Raw genomic sequence first — 19,280 nt, 5'->3', positions numbered from 1 at the left:
TTGAAAACCTGTGTGTGAAAATTGTATTTATTGGAAATATCTGTTTTCTATCTAGTTGGATATTCGAGTCAAATAAGGCAACTCAATACATAAAGAAAGTGTGTCACTAACACAAACACTTGAAAAATTTCAAGCATTTTGATTGAATAAGGCCAATGGTTTGGCTTTCACAAGTTTCAATGCAGAAACAAATGTTGATTCTTATCTATCTCTTCTATTACATGAAAGTCACTTTGGGTGTGTGTGCGAGTTCCTCATAGGTTCCAAAACGGTTGATTCTATCTTTTGCAAATTTCACACAAAGCTAATTTATATCTGTCTGGCAGTGTTCTTAGATATGTTTTGTACAGAAATTCATTTGATAAGTATCGAAAATCAAAAAAATCCAATCTTAAAAATTATTGGATTTTTTTTCAATTTTCGATACTTATTGGATAAATAAATAACTGTCTTATTTTTTTATTGTCAAGAAAAAAAAATAACAATAACGTCATTCATCAAATTCTGTGCGTGCTTGTTTACAATATCACGTCAGCTGATATTTGGTCTTGATAATCTTAAAAATATAGTCTTTCTTCTCTTATAGATAAAAAAAGTTTTACAGGGGAATATTTTACATTACACCGGATTTTTCATTTATTAATTTGTTTTGTAAATTAGTCCATCGAGCAAATTATTCTTCGTAATATACAATAATCAATAGAGAATTGATTCTATAATAATACATACGCAATCTGCATAAATTGAAATATCATGTTTAAACGTATTGTACGACCAGGCAATGCCGAGCATCCAGCTAGTAATGTGTATACCCCCTAAAAAAAAATAAATAAAAAGTTAATATTTTCGCATTGTTTAGTAATATACAATAATCATTAGAGGATTGATTCTATAATAATATATATGCAATCTGCATAAATTAAAATATCATGTTTAAGCATATTGTACGACTGGGCAACGCCAGGCAGCCAGCTAGTCGGAAATAAAAGTAGGATAAATATTGCATCAAACTTCTTTAAATTGAAGAGCAGATTTGCATAATTGATATTTAATTTGTTTCTTAAATTTTTCTCCGTTGGAGTCATGGCTTCTGGAGAGTTTGCTGAATGCTAATTTCATAAGGAAAATAATGTTTAAAGTTATCTTATTCATTTATTAATTTTTGCGCTAATCAAATAAACAAATCTTTGTATCATTTGGATTCTTCAAACTACTGCTCTCAGTCTCTCTCTCTCATATATATATATATATATATATATATATATATAATATGAACATTGTCTATTTTCCTTAAAATGCAGGCCTTATATCTGGTAAAAAAAAAAAAAAGAAAAAAGTATAACATGCTCTGGTATAACATTTATCAATTTTCAGTTTAAATATGGAACCCTGACTTTAGAGCCAATCAAGAGTCAGAAATAATTCTTTTACCAGAGAAAATAAAATTGAAATAATAAATCAGATTTAAATACACACCGATTCTGTTGCTAATGCATACAACAGACTTATCCTGGAGATTTTCAAAACCTGCTTCAAATGATTAAATGAGGTTTTATAACCTGGCTTAAAAGTTCGTGGCAAACATATACTTCAGTTTCTAAATGAGTTTAACAGGCTTTAATAACCAACATTCTTGACTAGAATTTTGAATAAATAATCGTGGAAGACCAATTTAAAAAGTAAAAATAATTCAAATGAAACCAGTTTTAAGACAGAATGAAACATGTGAAAGTTGGATACATAATTAAATCGAAATAAACGTCTGCTAATGGCGTTAAAACTAAAATAAAACCTGCACAGAATTTAAGTGTTCAGAAATATTAACAGAAATTACTTGACCTACATAAACAAGAATCGTGATTTTTTTTTTAAATGTTCAATCAATCTTGAACTTTTAGCAATGAAATTATTCAAACTCAAGTGTGATAGACTAAATATTGAGACAGACAACACTTGAGAGACGCATCTAAAATGAAATTCTCCAGCCATTAAAATGTTTTCAAAATTTTTATATGATTTTTACTTTTTTCATATATCCTCCATTGTATAATAAAGATCAGTGTGTATTTTTGTGTATATATATTGTGTTAGTGACACACTTTCTTTGAGTTGTTTTATTCGACTCTAATATCCAACTATATAGAAAACAGATATTTCCAATAAATACAACTTGGTCAAGTGGTATTCGTCAATTCACTGGTCAGATACCTTGTTATACACATACACATCCCTATTCCAGTTACTTTGTTCCAAGAACTGCAGACTTGTGGAAATTTTCCTGCTGTTTTCCTCTATTCTATAGCATTAATTTTTTCAATAGATTTGGCATTATTAATGTGGAGCAGAATGTTGGGTCTTTAAGAAATTCAACAAGAGGAAAATTGCTGCTTTTGAATTGTAGTACTATCGTAGACTTGTTCGTGTAAGCTGCGTGGATAAACACGTATATAAATGGGCTCTGGAGAAGATTAGCTACAATGTAGCTAATCTTCTCCAGAGCCCATTTATATACGTTTGAGAAAATACATGCACATTTAACATGTTTTTATTGTTTTTTTGTTTTTTGTTTTTTCAGTAATTGGGGGTAAAAATAACTCTTTATTTAAATATTTACTGATTTATAAAGAATCCAAAATCTTATCGGAATTGGGAATTTTGTGTGGAATCTGTAATTGGAATCGATGAGAAAATATTAGAATCGTCCCATCGCTAATATATATATATATATATATATATATATATATATATATATATATATATATAATTATACTTCGGAATAGTTTTTTATTTGACAATCAGTGGTTATGTAAACGTGAGATTGTAGGTTTACAAAATATTACTGGCAGCAATATTCTATAAGTTATCCCATCTAAACAAGAATTGCTCGATATGCAAGATAGAGAAAATAATTTAATATATATATATATATATATATATATATATATAGTAAGTTATAAAATATATGTAGCTAAGCTACATATATTTTATAACTTACTATATATTAAATTATTTTCTCTATCTTGCATATCGAGCAATTCTTGTTTAGATGGGATAACTTATAGAATATTGCTGCCAGTAATATTTTGTAAACCTACAATCTCACGTTTACATAACCACTGATTGTCAAATAAAAAACTATTCCGAAGTATAATTATATATATATATATATATATATATATATATTAGCGATGGGACGATTCTAATATTTTCTCATCGATTCCAATTACAGATTCCACACAAAATTCCCAATTCCGATAAGATTTTGGATTCTTTATAAATCAGTAAATATTTAAATAAAGAGTTATTTTTACCCCCAATTACTGAAAAAAAACAAAAAAAAAAACAATAAAAACATGTTAAATGTGCATGTATTTTCTCAAACGCAAAAGCAAATTTGTGGAGGATGATCTATAGTTTTTTTTTTGTTTTACTGGTTGTTTAAACTCAATATATAGTTTTTTAATATTACTACCAACAGTGGAAGATTTTGTTTTAAACAAAATCAGATGAAAAAAAATACAATTAAAAAAATCGTTTTTGGCATCAGAAAATAGGCACAATTTTTTCCAATTCCGATACTCCAAAAAGTTCCTATTTTGCCAATTTTGATTAATTGTCCCAAAACCATTATTTATAATATATATATATATATAAGGCAAATGCGCACAAGAGTTTTTGTAAGTCCAATAAAGACTTTTTCGCTTAAGTGTTTATATACCCCCTAGATAATAATATCTATGATTTGCGCGTCGCGTCTAGATTTATTTACAGCGACTTTTACAAAATTATTGCTATTTTAGCTTCTCACGTGTTGATTTGGCTTTTTCGTATAAAAGCGAAACTGATATGAAACTAAGGTGCAATTCTCGGCCTATGGGCCGGGAGCGTCCAGAAAGCAATAGACGTTTGGTCAATGTTGGTTTTCACCGTCATATCAGATAATTGCTTTCATTTGGACACTCCCCTATTAAAGGGGAGCGAGCTGGTTTTCCCAGCACGTTGGGCTAACAAAACCAGACAAAGTTGGGTAAAAAACAAACCCAAACAAACTACCCGGCAGTTAAAATTAAGTGCGCAATTTACTTTCCTTTGACCTAATTAATTTCGCCACGCACCTGCCATCCACAAACGTTAAATTGAAATTGCTTTCACTTACTTTCCTTTCATGGGCGAGCAGGTAACTTATCAAGGTTTTCACCTCAATGTTCGGGTTCGATCCTACCTACGTACCAAAACTTTTTTATATTTTTTTCCGATTTTTCAAACAAGTTTTTTTTTTTTTTACTTTTTCTTTTTACATCATATTCGTTGTCGTTTTTTTTCCCCAATTTTTCAAAAGAAATTTAACAGGTTTTGAATCGACACCGCCCCCCCCTCATAAACACCCGGGCAACGCCGGGTACCCCCGTTAGTATTATTTATGAGAAAATATTCTTATTCAAAATATGCTTACTCAATTAGATTTCATCCTTTATTTATACCAATCCTTTAATTTATTAAACTCATAATTACAGAGCATATACAAATAAATGACAAAAAGTTTACATTTCAAATTTCATCTTTTGTCCATCTTACCGTTTATTTCTTTCAGCATGTTAAAATGTTCAATTCTCTCTCTCATATATATATATATATATATATATATACATACATACTTACATACATACACACACACACACACACTCCTATAAACTCGTTTTTCAAGTGTGTGTATTGATATTCATATTAAAATCCCTTTCTCTGTTTATTTAATAAAATACAATTTTGTTATGTATGGGGCGTGGAATTGCATTCACTAGCAGAAGATCTAGCTAATTTGCATATTCTATTACGTGTAATTATATTAATGCAGATGTTCTACATGATTTATACTTGCATAATATTTGCGTAAAAAGTTTATAGCAAACACAAAATTCTTTCCATATATATTTAGGTATAAACATATTTTTGTTTAAAAAATTTTGCCTACCAAACTCCTCCTAGAGTTTTTGGTCTACAGACATGAAACTTCACATATAAGATATTTGAATCCATGCGAAACTTTATATTTAGGTTTTAGCCCGGAAAAATCAGTGCAAAAGCGAAAAAAAAAATTAAATTTGCCAGGTGACGGTAAAACACTGCCATTAGGAACGCATAACGTAGTAGCTATTGGTGCATGTTTTAATTTTTAGCCTTGCAGTAAATATGTCTTCATGGCCCAGTCATTGGCAGCAGAGGCAAAAATAAGTCATAAGCTGAACGTTTTGGTTTCGATTCTTGGTGGTGGCATACGAGTTTTTAAAACTTTTTAAATCATTACTAAATCCAAATAATCCAAAATAATCTATAATATAAATCTCACCTGTTTGTTTAAATGTATGCATATATGTGTGTAGGTTTTTGTCTGCCTATAACTTTCGACAGGCGACGGATTTTCACGAGATCGGTATCGTTGTAAAGCCGACTATTCGGACGACAAATACGGAAAAATTGGCTAAAAACATTAATCACTTTACCCTCAACTAAGCCTTTTTTCGCCACTGTTTTCAAAAGCCATTCTCTCTTTTCGATTGACTAGCTTTAATTTAAACCTAAATCACTTCCGATTTGGGATGGGCAAAACAGCAAAGAAGTCACTTTTTTTTCATGTTCTTCTCCTTCGCAATATGGTTCGAGCCTGCCTGCCTACAATCACTTCTTTTTTTTTTTGCTTAACACACATACAAACACCCGGGCAACGCTGGGCACCTATGCTAGTATATATATAAAAGTGAAATTGTCTCTGTGTGTGTGTGTGTCTGCCTGTGTGTGTACATTTCCCTACCAAATTACTCTGTCAATTTTCAGTCTCTCTCTTTCGGGCAATTCATCAATTTCGACGATGACACAGGGGTCAGTTAGTGTCCATGTCGAAGGTGCGATGTGAGTCCGATCGGAGCTCCTCTTGAGTGCAGATATCATGCCACGGCTTTCAGTCCATCAAACCTGCCGGTACGCCCTCACTCCATTGCCACGGGACTTTCCCCTCTCCCAGCCTAGGCAAAGTAGGAATAAGCAGCTTGCCCAGTACTGCTAGCATCCTCTCCGCTGAAAGCAAAAGTATAGAAGCAAGGACGGGCCAGGACAGTCTGCACACATGCAATCAGCCACATCTGATGGCTGAGGCAGACCCGAATAGAGTTGTACATCACCCTTGTTGACTGCGTTGGCACTGCGGTGCTGGTTCATCCGCTGCAATTCCTTCCTCAGCCATCAAGAGCATTGTTGACCAGGCTTGGATTTTTGTGACCCTAACTAGGGGGGCTAGTGGGTACTACACCTTGCCCAAGGGTGACCCAGCACTGCAACAATTAGTGACATTCTCCCCAAAACCCTGGAGCTCCCCCACCAGGGCCTCGTTGTTGGATGTAGTTTTACATCATACCCAGGACATTTTCAGTCTACAGACTCGAGATTTGACATAAGGAGTATTGAAATGTTGGTTTTCGGCCAGAAATTTGACTGTCAAGGTGTCAAAGTTCAATGATTTGACTTTTGAAAACTAAATTTTAGGTGTAGGTTCCTTGGACATGGATCCAAATTTGAACTTGATTTGAACCCAAAGCAATAAATGTTAAATGGTCAAAATTGGGGTCAAACTTAAAAAATTTTATCTCTCAGCCAATTTTTGGTCTAAGCATTTGAAATTTTACACAAAGCATATTCAGAAAAATGACCGAAAAGTTGGCTACCAAGGGGTCAAAGTTCAAAAGATTTTACCTTTGCGGTCTCTAACAAACTATTCATCAAACTTTGGGTCTAAAGATTTGAAATTTTACATATATTGTATTCAGACATGCAGCAAGCTTTTTAATCAGATTTGGGGCGAAAATTTGGCTGCCAAGAGGTCAAAGTTGAAAGAGTTGACCTTTGCAGACTCTACCAAACTCCTCAGCCAATTTTGGGTATAAACACTTGAAATTTTAGATGCAGATCACCTGGACATGTGTCAAACTTAATATATATATATATGTACATACATACATACATACATACATATGCACATAAAGTTATGAACAGTACATAGGGCCCGAGCAAAGCTGGACTGAACTGCTAGTATATATATGTACATATTATATGAATTCAAAAAATTTTTTCAAGTTTACAAATTGAATAATTCTGTAAACTTAAAGTATAAATATGAATATGACAATCCTAAGCAGATGAAAAGTTCAACATTCGAGATAGAGCATCGATATAAGAAATTCAGTATAAACTCTAAATTAGAAATTACAATTTATTATTCAATAATGAATACAAGTTGAAACTTAAAATTTTACCTACTAGCATGGGTGCCCGGCGTTGCCCGGGTGTTTGGAGATTTGTGTTGAGCAAAAAAAAAAAATAAATAAAAATAAAGTGGTAGTAGGAAGGCAGGCTCGAACCCGTAATGCAAAGGAGGAAAAGAACGGGGGAAAAAAATGTGACGTCTTTGTTGTTACGACCACCACCAAACCAGAAGTGACGTACGTTTAAATTAAGGCTAGACAATCGAAAAGAGGGGATGAATTTCGAAAATATCGGCGAAAAAAGTGACTCCTCCCTGTAGAAAAGTGCCCAGTTGAGGGTGAAGAAATTAATATTTTTAGCCAATTTTTCGGTATTTGTCGTCTGAAGGGTCGAGCTTCAAAACGATACTGATCTTGTGAAAATCTGTCGCCTCTGTCGAAAGTTTTAGGCAGACATGCAAACATACATAGATTTATATATTGATAGCTCAAATTTTCGACCCAAACTGATTAAAAAGCTTGCCCTATCTCTGAATACCCTTTATGTAAAATTTCAAGTGTTTAGACCAGAAATTGTCTGAGTAATTTGGTAGAGACTGCAGAGGTCAATATTTTTAACTTTGACCCCTTAAAATTTATTGTTTTGGGCTCAAATTGAGTCATTAAGTTAGATCCATGTTCAAGGAACCTATATCTAAAATTTCAATTGTTTATACCCAAAATTGGCGGAGGAGTTTGATAGAGTTCTCAAAGGTCAAATCGTTGAACTTTGACTCCTTTAACAGCCAAATTTCTGGCCGAAAATGGATTACAAAGATTTTCCCAAATCTCAGTACCCTGTATATCCAATTTCGAATCTGTAGACTGAAAATTGACAGAGTTTCACTTTTCTAGATATACTAGCCAGCCCGGTGTTGCCCGGGTGTTTGGAGGTGTATGTTCAGCAAAAAAAAGTGTAAGTAGGAAGGCAGGCTCAAACCTGTATCGCAAAGGAGGAAAAGAACGGGGGGGAAAAAAACCTAACGTCTATGCCGTTATGACCATCGCCAAACCGGAAGTGACTTATGTTTAAATTAAGGCTAGACAATCTAGACAAGAGGATGACTTACGAAAATATCGGCGAAAAAAGGCGACCCCCCCCCTGTAGAAAAGTGCCCAGTTGAGGGTGAAGATATTAATGATTTTAGCCTATTTTTCGATATTTGTCGTCTGCAAGGTTGAACTTTAAAATGATACTGATCTTGTAAAAATCCGTTGCCTTTGTTGAAAATTTTAGGCAGATATGCAAACATACATACATACATTTATATATTGGTAACTAAACATTTTCGACCCAAACTGATTAAAACGCTTGCCCTATCTCTGAATACCATTTATGTAAAATTTCAAGTGTTTAGACCAGAAATTGTCTGAGTAATTTGGTAGAGACCTAAGAGATTTTTTTTTTTTTTTTTTTTTTAACTTTGACCCCTATTATGACCCCTTAACATTCGTTTTGGGCTCAAATCAAGTTAGATCCATGTCCAAGGAAACTATATCTAAAATTTCAAGTGTTTATACCCAAAATTGGCGGAGGAGTTTGGTAGAGTTCTCAAAGGTCAAATCGTTAAACTTTAACCCCTTAACAGACAAATTTCTGGCCGAAAACCGATCACATAGATTTTCCCAAATCTCAGTGCCCTGTATATCAAATTTTGAGTCTGTAGACTGAAAATTGAGAGAGTTATTGCGTAGGGAAATGTACATACACACACAGACAGCCACACAGATACGTTCACTTTTATAGATATAGATAGATTACATGGAGTTTCAAAGAAGAGCTCTTATCCTCAGAGGCAAGTAGTTAGCAAAATGATATTTTATTTCATTTGCATCTCTACATCTAACTAATCAACATTTTCTTTGGATTGTCCAATCTTAATACCTAGGCGATGTGTTCCGAATATCGTTTTGACAAAAACTTGCAACTGTAAATAATAGTCAAATGTACCAAATGGTCATTTAAATAATTATAAAGCTAACAGGAACCTGTGTATCAAAGCAACAAACTTTGAATTGTCAGAAAGAAAAGTTAAAAGTATGATGTTGGAAAGGTCATTTTTGGCAAATAGATATACAGGATTAATTCATGTCAGATCAATCCAATGAATTATAACGGTCGAATAAAATGTCCTTAGGATATGGTTATAGTGACAATACCATCACAGAAGTGGCGTTTCAAGTGGTCACAAATTATACATAACAACCGAATAGGATATCAATCTGTTGCTGGTCAGGTCAAGAATAATCAACCTGTCGAATCCTAGGTGTGCTTCTCCTTCCTAACAACCAACCATAACCGTCACAGAGAATAAAGACATTGTTATAGTTTTATACATCAGCGTGATGTAGTCCTAAACACAGTAATATCCTATATACTAAATTTCAAGTCTGTAGATCAAAAATTCATTGAGTATATAGGTTGAGAAGTGTTCTCACACATACACATTCTCACTTTTATAGATATATAGATTATAGCATAACTAAGCTGGGTAAACGACAACTACAATCTTAAAAATTACATCCTTTACATATTTATCATTAAAAGGAGTATAATCGTTTTAAGTGTGGAAATCCCATCAAGTCAAAACATCACACAGAAACTAAGCAGTGACAATTGTGTTAATATCATAGATAATCTTTATAATCCTCTTTAGCCGATAATGCCCGGGAGTTAAGGTTTGTTATCGATAGATTTTTTTTTTTTTTTTTTTTTCTTGCTTTTCAAAAATTCAGAGTTGCATTATCTTCATTTTCTAATGAGTGGGTCGAAGATTTAAAGAATGTTCTTTATTACGTAGAGACAAAGAGATATATTTAATTTTTTTAGTCTCTGACAAACGGAGAGAAGACCTATATATTCACTCTTGTCTGTTCGTCTGTCCACACTTTTCTCAATAACTTCGCCTTGCAATTTTTTGAAATTTTGCACAAACATTAAACATGATACAAGTAAAAAAGTAACAGAATGGATTTTTCGGGAAGACTCCTGTTGCCTCCCTAGGACTTTCTTTCGGGTTAAAACTGCAAAAATTGACATTTTTGTGCTTATTTTAAAAAAATTGGATTTTTATAAATCTTTCTGAAAAGTTATAACTAACTGATTTCTATATAATTGTGTTTGCCTATACTTCGCAATAACTCTAGGGTGTGCCCCTGGGGCTCTTAGAGCTAATAAAACAATGCCATTTTGGGAACTATTTTACCATATTTTTCCAAAATTTTCTGTGTATGTCTATTTAGCAGTTTTGCATGGTGCTGAACTCAAATTTAAATATTTTATAGCCTTGATGACTTTTGGGGCTAAATGGGGAGATGACAAATGATGAACTTAATCATTTTTTTTTTTTTTGCATGGTGCAAAACTCAAATTTACATATGTTCAGGCCTAAAACTGAAAATTTAGTATATAGGATAGTTGAACAAATGGAAAACTTTAATTGCTTTTCATCCGGAAAAAGGGCTACTAGGTGGTCAAAATTAAAAAATTGGTATATGGGGGGGGTTATCAAATTTTTATCGATTTGCTGTTTCATGAGTGCACCGTTTGTTCATTTTCACCACGATTTTACGTCCCCTGGGGACTTTTTGGGCTAAATGGGAATGGAGGGGATGCTGAACTTAGTCTTTTTTTTTATGCCTCATTCACTGTGCACTCACGGGGGACCATGCATGCTTCACTTGTTAAATTTAATGAACAAACATTCATTTATCAAAAATTCTTCATTGGAGTAAACATTGGCCGAAACAAGAAATAAAACAATTTTGCGATGAAGTTTTTGTTCCCTGTATCAAAAAATTAAAAATTGTGTTGTTAAAAAATTTATATTCGGATTAGAAATTTGTATTTGAATTATATAAAAAAAAAAAAATTATATATATATATATATATATATATATATATATAGTAATGTGATTGATAATTTAAAATTTAAAAATCAAATTATAATTAAATTAAAAATCTGTTTCATAAGAAGGAACAACAACAAAATCAATTATTTGTACGATCGTTTTGGAAAACAGTGTTTTTATTGTGGTATACATCAAGTTACGGACAATAATTATTACATATACTTTTTTAATAAACAAGGTTTCCTCATCATCAAATTGTGAAGGGTTTTTATTAAATTTAAAAGACACCACAAATAAACCTAGTATCTCTGAAGGCCCACAATATGTTGCTCGCCTCATTTTTGTCTAATTTAATATTTTTTATATTTTGCACCTGCTCTTCTTGTCATCTACTAAAGTATATCCAGGTATTTTTATCCTTTTCCATGTGGTTGCTATCTTTCTAAAATCAAAAAGAGAGCCGATAACTGTTAAAGTAGAAGTTTAATTTATGTCCTCGCAGTAGTTTTGTATGGCTTTGATTGTTTCACATGAACTAAACAACTAGCCAATCGCATGGAGGTGTTTCAAAGTCACATAATGATCGAAAAAAAAAATTTTTTTTTAAATATAAAAAAAATCCACCCTTTGTCAAACTACTTCCCTACTCCCTCTATTTAATAAAATCAAAACTTTTTGGTCATGTCAAATGATCAACGACTGGCCTGTCAAAGTTATGCTTTGAGGATATGTTAGAAGGTAAAAGAAGCAGACGAAAGCCAGACCTTTAGAACTGAATTTTACTTAGTACTTTATCAATTATACCACAGATTCTTGCAAGGTTACATCGGTCAAAACGTTGTGCAAATAACATTTAAGATAAGATCAGTAGTCCGAAGAATCCAAATAATATAAATTACTAATATATTACAAAACCAATGTTCTTGCTGTAAATTTATCAATTATTTTATTTTACGACTAGGCAAGGCTGGGCATCTTCCCTCCAACCACTAGTTGCCTTTTCTATGGCGACAATTTTATCGTCCTACCCTGTACAAATTTATTTTACCTAAACTTTGCTGTTTGAAAGTGCAAAGTAATAACCCACACTTCATAGATAAAGACAAAGTCATCTAATATTTTCCTGTGGTGCCACTATGGACAATCAATCTAGTGTGATCAAACTATAAATTACAAGTCTATTAAAAAATCATAAATCTATTACGAATTGTTACAGAAATAGGAGGCAAAAGCAATTTAAGAGAATGTTTGAAAACAGCCAATCAGAATCAGAATAGTAATCGACAGATTTTTTCCAGTTTTATTTTGCAACCTTCCTAACAATTATACAAGCCAGACTTTTCTATTTATGCTCAATTCACATTTATGGCTTCCCATAAAAAAATAAAAATAAAAAAAAATTTTCATGCATAAAAGTTTCCAGAAATTTTTTTTTCTGTTTTTAATGAATCCCACCTTATTTGGTTGACAATTTTTTTTTTCCATTTTTTTTTTTTTTGTGGAGTTAATGTGGATATTCGTTTTCATATTACAAAATGTATCGTTATTTTCATGGCAAGTGCTCGACTGAGCTCCAATCTATGGTTCCCCCCTCTTGCCAAACTTTCACAAGAAACACCCGTCTAGCAGAAAACACTATCACTAATTTCTCCCACTCTTTATCTGTGCCTAAACCTAAACGTAGATTCCATGATCAAAGCTTCTTTCTTAGAACTACACGCCTGTAGAATTGTCTTCCGTTTTCCTGCTTTCCAGCTGACTACAATATGGTTGTCTTCAAGTCTAACGTAAACAAGTTTTTGATGAGCCGTTCCATATAAGTTTACAAATTTACCAAATTTCCATTACTAACGGTTACTATATTGTTCAATTTCTACTGTACACTCTTTAACCCTTATCCTCTTGGCCTTGATAATGTGGTGATGCCTATGTAAAAAAAAAATTTTTTTTCTTTTTTAATGTGAGATATATATTTATTGGTGCCCGGAAAACTCGTCCCGGGAAAACTCGTCTCGGGAAAACTCGTCTCGGGAAAACTCGTCCCGGGAAAACTCGTCCCGGGAAAACTCGTCCCGGGAAAACTCGTCCCCTTTCGCTAGGTAGGAAAACTGGTCCCTTATTGAATAAATATCGATTGAAAACACATTTTATGATCGTTCTTGAAGGAGATATTGTTTTTTAAATAGACTATAGCCCCCCCCCATAATATTTAAAAAAAAATGATTTTACTTGTTTAATGTTTTTTTTTTTTTTTAAATAAAATCGATTTTCTAAGTGTCCGTTTTCTACCTAACTGGCTAAGTTCTTAGTGGTTTCACTTATTTTAAAGCGTTTATTATGTTCATAAACGAGACCGCATATTTTTTATACTAATATAAAAAGAATTTACTTATTTACTGTTGTTATAAAAGGGTAAAATCGAGTTTTCTACTTCGCCGACTATGTTGTGTGTTGTTTAATTTATTTGGAATCGTTTATTCAGTAAAGAAAAAAAACACACAGAAAACAAACAAAAAACATGTCGAGTGTTACGTGAGAACGAGAAATAATGTCCGGTATATCACATCTTAAGAGTCTTGATAATCGCTAAAAAATAGAAAATTAAAGAAATTACTGAGGGAGATTTGGTTTTAAAAGGAAAATAATAAATTTTAGGGTTGTATTACTGTACACATAGATTCGAAAAAGTTGTCAAAAAAACAAATATATAACAAATAAATGTTATCAGAGGCAAGATAAGTTACTTTCCTACCAAACTGGATATATTTTTTGTGTTTTTATTCAATGTAACATGTTTATTCAGCTCGAAAAACATACAGTGTTTACCGATGTATTGGACAATTCAAAATGGCGGCCGACTCTCTCTTAAACGCGGTAAGTTCGGGAAAAGGTGTTATAAATAATAAACTAGACAAAATACTATTAAAAAAACACCGAATATATGTCAATATATGTCACGGTAATATATATTGAGCGAATTTCTAACAGGATTTTGTCTAGTTTATTATTTATAACACCTTTTCCCGAACTTACCGTGTTTAAGAGAGAGTCGGCCGCCATTTTGAATTTTCCAATACATCGGTAAACACTGCATGTTTTTCGAGCTGAATAAACATGTTAAATTGAATAAAAACACGAGAATTATATCCAGTTTGGTAGAAAAGTAACTTATCTTGCCTTTGATAACATTTATTTGTTATATATTTGTTTTTTAACTACTTTTTCGAATCTATGTGTACAGCAATACAAACCCAAATTTTAATATTTTTTAAAATATAATTTAGAGAGGGGGGGGGGTTAAAACTATATCTCCCTCCGAAAAACAACCAACAAAAAATGAAATTAAAAAGATTCTTGATAAACGATAGCGGAGTTTTCAATAAAATTGATTAATAAATTTATTTAGTGATTACTTTTTCTCTGAATGATTGATTTTAGAATTTTGAAGTAAAAATTAAAAAAATTAAAAATGAGTTAACGAGAGATTGTTAGCACATGGCATCTCTCGCGCCAAAAAAATATTTCGCTTTTAATTTATTAGTTAATTTTTGCAAAATTTTACAGGACGACAATAAATGTTGATAATTGATAAAATTATAATTTTAAATAACGCATGAGTGCATTTGGTATGAGAGAAAACGAAAACATAACAAAAAACTATCATAATTAAAAAACCAAAACAAAAAAGTAACGCTCCCAATTTTTAATTTTTTTGTTTTGTTTTTTTTTTATTGTTTTTATGACTCCAAAAAACATCGTTAAAATAAGAACCAAAAAAATTGTAATTAACTTTGTATGAACATAATAAACGCTTTAAAATAAGTGAAACCACTAAGAACTTAGCCAGTTAGGTAGAAAAAAAAAAAACATTAAACAAATAAAAATATTTTTTTTTAAATATTATGGGGGGGGGCTATAGTCTATTTTAAAAAGCAATATCTCCTTCAAGAACGATCATAAAATGTGTTTTCAATCGATATTTATTCAATAAGGGACCAGTTTTCCTACCTAGCGAAAGGAGACGAGTTTTCCCGAGACAAGTTTTCCCGAGACGAGTTTTCCTAAATTCATATTTATTACTAGCAGGCCTCTCGGTGTTGCCCAGTTGTAAAATACACTTAAATAGGATATTTTAATTCATACATATTACAATTAACTATCGATTATTACATTAAACCTAATATTTAGTAGTTAGATCAAAACTAAAAAAGATATATACATGACTCGGGTGCCATCAGCTAGAATCGAAACTAAAAGATACAACTCTTCACTCATGCCTCAGCCTCTGAGCCACGGCCATATATATATATATATATATATATATATATATATATATATATATATGTATATATATATATATATATGATAATTATTGATATATTATAAGCTCTATTTCCTATTTGGTATTATCTGGCTGAGATAATTTTATAAATGTTAATTCTTTAATATTTATAATTTACTTTAATTTTACCATTTTTGATCATTTTGGTAAATTCAATTGTAATTTTCATTATATATATATATATATATATATAATTTAAAGGAGATTATGATAATAGTCTAAAGAGCTAAGTGTATTTTAATGTAATAGTGAAATTACTAGTTTAATTAAAATACAGGAAATGCTCGTTGTAATTTAGATATATAATAAGCTCGATAGTTAAATGTCCTAGAGCTAATTCAATATTAAGTAATGTGATTTATAATTTAAAAGTTTTAAAATTTTTTAAATTTAACAATCAAAAATTTAATTAAATTAAAAATCAGTTTCATAAGAAGGAACAATAACAAAGTCAATTATCTGTACGATCGTTTCGGAAATCCGTGCTTTTTATTTGTGGTATACATGAAGTCACGTAGAATAATTATACATAGTTTTTTTGGTAAGCACGGTCTCCTCATCAGCAAATTTAGGAGGATTTCTATTGAATTGAAAAGACACCAAAAATAAACCTAGCATTAAAAGTAAGGCAGATGAATCTGAAAAATTGAAGCAAAAGGTTTGGATATAAAATTTATAAGAAAATTAATAAGAAAGTTTGTATAGGTTAGAGATAGAAATGAGTAGAAAAAATATATATATATTTTTGAATTTACATAATAAATTTGATTTAAAAATATATAGATATATAATTACCTTTTGGTTTTTCTCTTTTTGAAATCAGGAACTGTATTTAAAGTAGTCATTTAGATGTTTGCTATAGCTTTTTATTTTATTGAATGATGAATTTTAAAAGGGCGACGCTCGTGCAGTAAATTGTTTCCGTTAGCGTATTTTGATTTAGAGACGCTACAGTTAATATCTATAGAGAGAGAGTTTTTTTTTTTTTTTTTTTTTTTTTGCAAGTTTTTAAGGGGAGATAATTGTCATGGCTTTATTTATTATTTGATTTACGAGTCTAAGGGCGGTAATTGGTTTAACTTAATTTATTAAAAAAAAAAATAAAAATAAAAAAATCTATTTTTACTAATGAGTAATTTATAATAATTTAAGGTGGTTTATATTTATTAAATTTAAACCAACGTTTATATTTATTAAATTTAAACCAGGTCACTGATCTAGTTGGCCTTTTCCTTTTAAATGAAATACATTGTATACTCCATAAACAATTCAAACTTGAAGGAGGGCTATATAGAGATGATGCACTTTTCATAACGAATTCTACTAATAAAAATTATGAAAATGCAATTAAAGCTCTACATAAATTATTTAAAAATTATGGACTTAGTATAAAAATCGACCCTAATAAAAAAATTGTTAATTTCTTAGACATAACCTTAAATCTTGAAAATTCTACCTTTGAACCATACCATAAACCTAACCAATCACTTCTATATGTCCACAATCAATCAAACCACCCTAAATCAATATTAAAATCAATAGTTCCTAATATCGCTCTAAGAATTTCTAGACTGTCTTCTACTAAATCAATATTTACCAAAAATGAAAAATACTATAATGAAGCCCTTAAAAACTCTGGATATAATTCACAAATTAAATTCATAAATGAAAATGATAGAAACATAAACTGCATTAAAAATAAACCTATTAAGAGCGTAATAACATATAATATGGCAATGTCTTCCCGTATACGAGTTAAGAAAAATAACCAGGAGACAAAAAAAGATAAAACCAAACTACAAATATTAGATAATAATATAAATAAACAACAAACTAAAACCCGCAAACGTAAGAATAGACACAAGGAGATCCTATGGTTCAACCCCCCGTATTCCAAAAACCTAGAAACAAACATAGCTAGAGAATTTTTTAAAATATTAGATAAGAACTTTAAAGCCCCCCATAGATATAATAAGATTTTCAATAAGAACACAATTAAAGTCTCTTACTCTACTATGCCTAACCTTCATCAGAAAATAATTAGCTCTAATAATAATAAAATTAATAAACTACAAAATGCAACTATACAAAATACATCGGACTGTAACTGTAGAAGAAAAAATAAATGTCCCCTACAAGGCTCATGTAAAATTAAAAATGTTATCTATAGCTGCACAGTATCAAAAACTCCAAATATACAAGAACCTATCAACAGCCATAACTCAACTACCAGATTAAATAATAACACCAACTTAAATCAATCTACCGATCAATTATTAACCAACCCACCACATTATAATCCAACAATAGACCTAACGGAAAATAATCATAATAATCAAGAGGTAATATATATTGGTTCCACATCTGGCCCAATAAAACATAGAATTTCAACGCACAAACATTCTTTTAAAAATAACTCTCTATCAAACCAAACTACTCTATCCAACTATATTTGGCAACTAAAAAATAGCAATATTTCTTTCAACTTAAAATGGCAAATAATTGAGACTTGCAAATCATATAAACCAGGAGATAAATTTTGTATATTATGTGCAAAAGAAACCCTAAAAATTTTAAAATATGAAGATATAAAAAGCACAACCAAACTAGTTAATTCAAGACACGAGATTCTATCGTGCAATCATAAACGTTGGTTTAAATTTAATAAATATAAACCACCTTAAATTATTATAAATTACTCATTAGTAAAAATAGATTTTTTTTTTTTTTTTTTTTTTTTTTTTTTAATAAATTAAGTTAAACCAATTACCGCCCTTAGACTCGTAAATCAAATAATAAATAAAGCCATGACAATTATCTCCCCTTAAAAACTTGCAAAAAAAAAAAAAAAAAAAAAAAAAAAAAACTCTCTCTCTATAGATATTAACTGTAGCGTCTCTAAATCAAAATACGCTAACGGAAACAATTTACTGCACGAGCGTCGCCCTTTTAAAATTCATCATTCAATAAAATAAAAAGCTATAGCAAACATCTAAATGACTACTTTAAATACAGTTCCTGATTTCAAAAAGAGAAAAACCAAAAGGTAATTATATATCTATATATTTTTAAATCAAATTTATTATGTAAATTCAAAAATATATATATATTTTTTCTACTCATTTCTATCTCTAACCTATACAAACTTTCTTATTAATTTTCTTATAAATTTTATATCCAAACCTTTTGCTTCAATTTTTCAGATTCATCTGCCTTACTTTTAATGCTAGGTTTATTTTTGGTGTCTTTTCAATTCAATAGAAATCCTCCTAAATTTGCTGATGAGGAGACCGTGCTTACCAAAAAAACTATGTATAATTATTCTACGTGACTTCATGTATACCACAAATAAAAAGCACGGATTTCCGAAACGATCGTACAGATAATTGACTTTGTTATTGTTCCTTCTTATGAAACTGATTTTTAATTTAATTAAATTTTTGATTGTTAAATTTAAAAAATTTTAAAACTTTTAAATTATAAATCACATTACTTAATATATATATATATATATATATATATACTAGCATTTCAGCCCGGCGTTGCCCGGGTGTTTGGATGTGTATGTTGAGCAAAAAAAAAAAAAAAAGTGGTAGTAGGAAGGCAGGCTCGAACCCGTACCGCGAAGGAGGATAAGAACAGGAAAAAAACCCTGACGTCTTTGCTGTTACGACCACCACCAAACCGGAAGTGACTTATGTTTAAATTAAGTCTAGACAATCGAAAGGAGAGGATGATTTTCAAAGATATCTGCGAAAAAGCGACCCCCTCCCTCTCAAAGTGCCAATTTTTCAGTA

General features: G+C 30.9%; 1 protein-coding gene across 4 annotated transcripts in view; it reads right to left on the bottom strand.

Moving 5' to 3' along the window:
* Positions 1 to 19,280, bottom strand: part of LOC145280126 (uncharacterized) — a 176,818-nt gene that overhangs the window by 97,994 nt on the left and 59,544 nt on the right. The window contains exon 2 of one of the 4 annotated variants that reach the window (XM_080131887.1): positions 730 to 815. The exons of 2 other annotated variants lie outside the window; for them this stretch is intronic. The gene's annotated coding sequence lies outside the window, so the exon portion shown is untranslated. Of the gene's footprint in view, positions 1 to 729; positions 816 to 1,476; positions 1,560 to 19,280 lie in introns of those variants that run through there. One more of the 4 variants, XM_080131888.1, reaches the window with a different exon arrangement.

This window comes from Euprymna scolopes, chromosome 7 (assembly GCF_053919585.1).
Source record: "Euprymna scolopes isolate OS-2025 chromosome 7, ASM5391958v1, whole genome shotgun sequence".
In the NCBI taxonomy this organism is placed as follows: domain Eukaryota; kingdom Metazoa; phylum Mollusca; class Cephalopoda; order Sepiida; family Sepiolidae; genus Euprymna; species Euprymna scolopes.
This window is presented reverse-complemented; position numbering and strand designations above follow the sequence as displayed.